This window comes from Heloderma suspectum, chromosome W (genome assembly GCF_057233095.1).
Source record: "Heloderma suspectum isolate Gila_16-S chromosome W, 16-S_ref, whole genome shotgun sequence".
Classification (NCBI taxonomy): Eukaryota; Metazoa; Chordata; class Lepidosauria; order Squamata; family Helodermatidae; genus Heloderma; species Heloderma suspectum.
Window position 1 is genome coordinate 60,842,323 of NC_139475.1, and position 7,453 is coordinate 60,849,775.

Here is a 7,453-nt window from a genome sequence, read left to right on the forward strand (position 1 = left end):
CATCCACCCTGGGAGGAAAAGAGCCCATCAGTCTGGTGAGCAAAAGGGAGAAGAAGCAGTCAGTGAAGTCAATGGGAGGGGGAGGTTCAAAGTGAATGCATTGAAGGGGATGGGAGACCCTCAGACTGCTACTCTAAGTACACTGATAATGCACTCCTATGCATGCCTACTCAGAAGCAAGCCACACAGATTTCTATGGCACTTACTCCCAGGAAAGGAAAGCCTTACAGCCAATGGGTTTACTCAGAAGTAAGCACTGCTGTGTTCAAGGGGATCTCGGAGCCTGTAGTGGAATGGGAGAGAGGCAGAAACCGTCACTGGAAGTGATCAGTGACCTGCCCCCCCTTCCCACCAATTTGTTGTCATGACAATGTTATTCAACACCCCCTAGCACACGTCCACACAAAGCCGGACAAAGGGCTAAAGGGGAAATACACAGGGGGGAAATGATGATTTCGGTCACAAGCACAGAAAATGCCAGGTTTTCCCATTCTCAGATAACATGGGAAGAGGGAGGGGAAGTTGTGAGATAGCAGCAGGAGAGCAGTGTTGTCATTTAAAGCTCCCGCAAAAAACAGTGATTAAAGAAGAAGAAAATTGAATGCAAAGAGTGAATATGACATTGTGCTCATTTTTAGTGTAGTGGATGCTGGTAACACAAACAGCCTAGCATAAGGTACACCAATTATCATATGTACTGTGATTTAAAAAAAACCTTTATCCTGATTCAATCCTCTGGTGATAGAATCAAACTCCTTGATTGATTCAAACACAGTCATTTGGGGCTCTGCAAGGATCTGGGAATTTGCTGGAGTGTTTAAGCCATGTGTCTTCACCGCTGCTCAGCTACCATGTGTGAAGCAAGGGTGGGCAATTTGTGGTGCTCCAGATGTTTTGGCCTACAAATCCCCATCAGCTCACACTGTCGGTGATGCTGGCTAGGTCTGATGGGAGTTGTAGTAGGCCAAAACACAAGTTGTCCACCCCTAAGAAAATAAACACAAATATTGCAAAAAATAGTAATAATTGCCCACTCTCCCTGCATTCCCAAAGTAGATCGAGATGTATCTTTTTAACTTGGCTTTTAAAATGGTTGTTCTGCTTTTTAAGGTTATTTTTAGTGTGCCACCACATTTTTATGGGATTATGATTTAGATTTCCTGAACTTTCTGTAAGCCACCTGGCACAGTTTTGGAAAGGCGGTATCAAAATACAAAAAATACAAATAATAATACAAATACAAATACAAATAATAATAATAATAATAATACCAACAATAAGCCCTGGGCAATCTCCTTCCAAAAGGAACTAAACCTAAGTAAAAGTGCTGCAAGCGGGGTGAATGTTGCAGTAGCTCAGGAACAGTCTGATCCATGCACTTTTCTCGCCCAGAAGAAGGACTTTGCTCTATGTAACCAACCTCCAACTTCCAGGAACCTTTCACGCCCATGAAGGAAAACATGTTGAGCTCTCCTGCTTGGCAAAGGCCTCGAAAAGGCTGCACTTTGTTTTGCCACCAGCTTGGCTGTTCTGCCACCACCACCACCCCGATACATAAGGGGGGCCTGGCTGACCCCCCTCCCTGTGTTTGGCTGTGTCGTAGTGTAGTAAAAATGTAACCTAAAAGCCATTGTATATGTCTTAAGCAGCACATAGTACTGTATGAGCTGCGCATGCCTGGAATGAGCAGACAGTAACCCTAAGATAAGGTTGCTAAGCAAACCGCTGGCAACCAATCAAAAGTAACACGCTGGCTGAGGAATGCAAGCTAAGTGATAAAACTGTAGCGCGGAGGTTGCCCAGGGTCGACTCTGCTTTGAGCGTGAGCTCCTCTGTCGAACTGTTTGCAAACAATAAAATCGAGTTGGACCCAGCCTGAAGTTGACTCTCCTCTTTGGGGCAAATTGGACTAGCCTCCAGGGGGCGAAACTAGCATTTTGTGCAACAAACTGGCGAGCTGGCAGGAGTCCCTTGGACCACCCTGGGGTCAAACGACAGAACCGGCAAAGGTGCCTGTGGGGCGCGCCGGACCGCCTTTGAGGTCTGCCACGGCACCAGAGAACGGGGGTCGGGACACCCAGGAGGTTAAAGGCGTGGACTCCATTGATTGAGTCAACCAGGCTGAACGGGTCTGAAGAGACGGCACTAGGGTGCTGGGCAGAGTAAGTACTTGATTTCCCTTCTGTCTTTCTGTTTGAGTTGCCTTCGGAGTGTCTGAGGTTTGTCAGACTCCGTGTCAGCGTCGGAGGTTTGTCAGGCTCCGTGTGTGGTTTCAAATAGAGGTAGGCACAATGGGGGCGGGAAGCTCCCGTTTAGAAAGCTCTGCCACTCCCTTGGGATGCATGCTAAAGAACTTTAGCAAAGTCAAGCGCCTGAGGTTTGTCAGACTCCGTGTACTAAGATGTCGAAAGGCAAGCTGGTTACACTCTGTCAATTGGACTGGCCAGCATTTGGAATTAGTTGGCCAGACATAGGATCCTTTGGTGTAAATCTTGTAAATGCCGTATATAAAAATGTGGTGAATAATGGGCAATGGGATCAATTCGCCTATATTGATGGGTGGTTGAATTGGTGCGGAAAGAATCCCCCTTAGTTACAGAAGTGTAAATGTGTAAATGTGTTACTGGCAAAGGACCACAGGGGCAAGAGACCCCGGGTGGTGTCTGAATCAAGTAGTAAGAGATAAATTTGCCTCAGGGAAGGTGAGATTATCAGCATTTGGATGAGTGCCAACCAAAATCCACTGAAGGTGAGAAAAGGTTGAATATAAAGTTCAGTATTGTAAAGTCATGATGGTATGCTCCGAGGTGAAGCCCAAAGCCCCTGTTCCCCCCGATTCAAGCCCCACGGAAGGAGCTTGAAGACTGGGAGACCCTGCCCAAGGTGCCCTGAGCTCCCCCCCCCATTCGGTCTGTTAGGTTGGGAGGAGAGGTTGTTGCCCCTTCATGGATCACTGCCTTGTTGTGGCGAAGGGGCTTGCGTAACTCAGTGAAGTCATAAGCTATGCCGTGCAGGGCCACCCAAGACGGACAGGTCATGGCAGAGAGTTCTGACAAAATGTGGTCCACTGGAGAAGGAAATGGCAACCCACTCCAGTATTCTTGCCAAGAAAACCCCATGGAACGTATCACAAGGCTAAAAGATATGACGCCGGAAGATGAGCCCCTCAGGTCGGAAGGTGTCCAATATGCTACTGGGGAAGAGCAGAGGGTATTTCCAAGTAGCGCCAGAAAGAGTGAAGCGGCTGGGCCAAACCCGAAAGGACACTCAGCTGTGGATGTGTCTGGTGGTGAAAAGAAAATCCGATGCTGTAAAGAACAATATTGTTTAGGAACCTGGAATGTCAGATCAATGAATCAAGGTAAGCTGGAGGTGGTCAAACATGAGATGGCAAGATTGAACATCGACATCTTGGGAATCAGCGAACTAAAATGGACAGGCATGGGCGAATTTAATTCAGGTGACTATCATATCTACTATTGTGGGCAAGAATCCCTGAGAAGAAATGGAGTAGCACTCATAGTCAACAAAAGGGTGGGAAAAGCAGTACTGGGGTACAATCTCAAAAACGATAGAATGATCTCAGTACGAATCCAAGGCAAACCATTCAACATCACAGTAATTCAAGTCCATGCCCCAACCACTGAGGCCGAAGAAGCTGAGGTTGATCGGTTCTATGAAGACCTACAACACCTTCTAGAAATAACACCAAAAAAAGATGTCCTCTTCATCATAGGGGATTGGAATGCTAAAGTAGGAAGTCAAGAAATCACCGGGATAACAGGCAGGCATGGCCTTGGTGTACAAAATGAAGCAGGACAAAAGCTAATAGAGTTTTGCCAAGAGAACATGCTGATCATAGCAAACACTCTTTTCCAACAGCACAAGAGGCGACTCTACACATGGACATCACCAGATGGTCAATATCGAAATCAGATTGATTATGTCCTTTGCAGCCAAAGATGGAGAAGCTCCATACAGTCAGTCAAAACAAGACCTGGAGCTGACTGTGGCTCAGATCATGAGCTGCTTCTTGCAAAATTTCGGCTTAAATTGAAGAACGTCGGGAAAACCACTAAACCGTTCAGGTATGACCTAAATCATTTCCCTGATGAATATACAGTGGAGGTGAGGAATAGATTTCAGGGATTAGACCTGATAGACAGAGTGCCTGAGGAACTATGGACGGAGGTGCGTAACATTGTTCAGGAGGCAGCAACGAAATCCATCCCAAAGAAAAAGAAATGCAAGAAAGCCAAGTGGCTGTCTGATGAGGCTTTACAAGTAGCTGAGGAAAGAAGGGAAGCGAAAAGCAAGGGAGAAAAGGGAAGACATACCCAACTGAATGCAGAGTTCCAGAGAATAGCAAGGAGAGACAAGAAGGCCTTCTTAAATGAACAATGCAAAGAAATCGAGGAAAACAACAGAATGGGAAAGACTAGAGATCTCTTCAAGAAAATTGGAGATCTCAAGGGAACGTTTTGTGCAAAGACGGGCATGATAAAGGACAAAGAAGGCAGGGACCTAACAGAAGCAGATGAGATTAAGAAGAGGTGGCAAGAATACACAGAAGAACTATACAGGAAAGATCTGAATGTCCCTGATAGCCATGATAGTGCGGTCACTGAACTTGAGCCGGACATCCTCGAGAGTGAAGTCAAGTGGGCCTTAGGAAGCATTAGTAACAACAAAGCTAGCGGAGATGACAGTCTTCCAGCCGAGCTATTTAAAATCCTAAAAGATGATGCTGTTAAAGTGCTGCATTCAATATGCCAACAAATCTGGAACACTCAACAGTGGCCACAAGACTGGAAAAGGTCAGTTTACATTCCAATTCCAAAGAAGGGCAACGCCAAAGAGTGTTCAAACTACCGCACCATTGCGCTCATTTCACATGCCAGCAAGGTGATGCTCAAAATCCTACAAGCTAGGCTTCAGCAGTATGCGAACCGAGAACTACCGGAAGTACAAGCTGGGTTTCGAAGAGGCAGAGGAACTAGAGATCAAATCGCCAATATTCGCTGCATCATGGAGAAAGCAAGAGAATTCCAGAAAAACGTCTATTTCTGCTTCATTGACTACGCTAAAGCCTTTGATTGTGTGGATCACAACAAACTGTGGCAAATTCTTAAAGTGATGGGAGTACCAGACCACCTTACCTGTCTCCTGAGAAACCTGTACGAGGGTCAAGAAGCAACAGTAAGAACCAGACATGGAACAACCAATTGGTTCAAAATTGGGAAAGGAGTACGACAAGGCTGCATATTGTCACCCTGCTTATTTAACTTATATGCAGAGTACATCATGAGAAATGCCGGGTTGGATGAATCAGAGGTCGGAATTAAGATTGCTGGGAGAATTATCAACAACCTCCGATATGCAGACGATACCACCCTAATGGCAGAAAGCGAAGAGGATCTAAAGAGCCTCTTGTTGAGGGTGAAAGAGGAGAGTGCAAAAGCTGGCTTGAAACTCAACATTAAAAAAACGAAGATCATGGCATCTGGCCCCATCACTTCCTGGCATATAGAAGGGGAAGAAATGGAAGCAGTGACAGATTTTACTTTCTTGGGCTCCAAGATCACCGCAGACGGTGACTGTAGCCATGAAATTAAAAGACGCTTGCTCCTTGGGAGGAAAGCTATGGCCAACCTAGACAGCATAGTAAGAAGCAGAGACATCACCTTGCCGACAAAGGTCCGTCTAATCAAAGCGATGGTTTTCCCAGTAGTAATGTATGGCTGTGAGAGCTGGACTATAAGGAAGGCTGAGCGCCGAAGAATTGATGCTTTCGAACTGTGGTGCTGGAGAAGACTCTTACGAGTCCCCTGGACTGCAAGGAGGTCAAATCAGTCCATCCTAAAGGAAATCAACCCTGAGTGCTCATTGGAAGGACAGATAATGAAGCTGAAGCTCCAATATTTTGGCCACCTAATGCGAAGAGAAAACTCTCTGGAAAAGACCCTGATGCTGGGAAAGACTGAAGGCAAAAGGAGAAGGGGACGGCAGAGGATGAGATGGCTAGATAGCATCACGGATGCAATGAATATGAACTTGAGCACGCTCCGGGAGAGAGCGCAGGACAGGAAGGCCTGGCGTGCTATGGTCCATGGGGTCACGAAGAGTCGGACACGACTGAACGACTGAACAACAACAAGAGGTTGTTGGGGGAGGGAGGGGGCCCTCCAGAGACAGTTTGTCTGCCACCGTATCCAAGTTTGTTAGAAGAAGCAAAAGCAGTTAAAAAAGTTGCAACTTCTGAAGAAAGAGATTTGTTTGATGACTTAAAGACTGTGGCAAAATCAAGAAACAAAGACAGAGCAAGTTCTTAAAATATCAGGGTCTGTGTAAGCTTATCGCTGTCAGCCTGCTCAGAGCAGAGCCAAGTGGGACTTGCCTAACCCCCCTTCGCCGTGGCTGGTTTAGCCTTAGCAAGCAGAGAGGCTGGAAGGTGTCTGTGAGGACCTGACAAAAGAGTGAGATTTGAAAAAAAAAAAAAAAAGAAAAGCATCACAGCTGGAAAGCTGAGCAGCACTGCTCTGTTCTTATCTGTGGAGGAATCTAGAAGAGGTGTAAGGTTACACCTTCCCCATTCGAACTGATGAAGAGACACACAGCTTTTGTTAAAAACATCCCTTCTTTATGGCCCAAAGCCTTCTTTGTTAGAGGCACTCTGCACATGGACTGGAACTTTGGCCAGTTAAAGACTTGCCATAAAAAGTACTGTGAGGCTTGTCATAGCCTTAAACTCCCGTTGTTGTAGAGTGTGTGTTTGTTTGTGATCAGCTCAGTGTACAGTTTGATTTGTGATTTCAACACTCAGATAAAAAGCTGCATTTGACTGAAAGAACTGGGTATATTTAGCCTTGAGAAGAGAAGACTGAGAGGAGATCTGATAGCACTCTTCAAGTACTTAAAAGGTTGTCCCAGAGAGGAAGGCCAGGATCTCTTCTCGATCATCCCAGATTGCAGGACACGGAATAATGGGCTCAAGTAACAGGAAGCTGGATTCCGGCTGAACATCAGGAGAAACGTCCTAACTGTTAGAGCAATACGACAATGGAACCAATTACCTGGGGAGGTGGTGGGCTCTCCCACCCTGGAGGCATTCAAGATGAGGCTAGACAGCCATCTGTCAGGGATGCTCTGATTTAGATTCCTGCACTGGGCAAGGGGTTGGACTCGATGGCCTTGTAAGCCCCTTCCAACCCTACTATTCTATGATTCTATGATTTCCAAGGCTTTGATTTCATTTACCCCTAATGAAGCATACAGATACAAATTGCTCGAGATTCATAGACTACAAAGGAAACAGCCTTCAAAAAGTTCAAAGAGAAACTACAAAAGTTTGTTTCCCTTTAAAAAGGGGGCAGCAAATTCTCTTAACTTAAGAGGTGAGAGAGAAAGAGTCCCCCACTCTCCCGTGATACTTCTAAGCCCAGCTGTGTTTCTG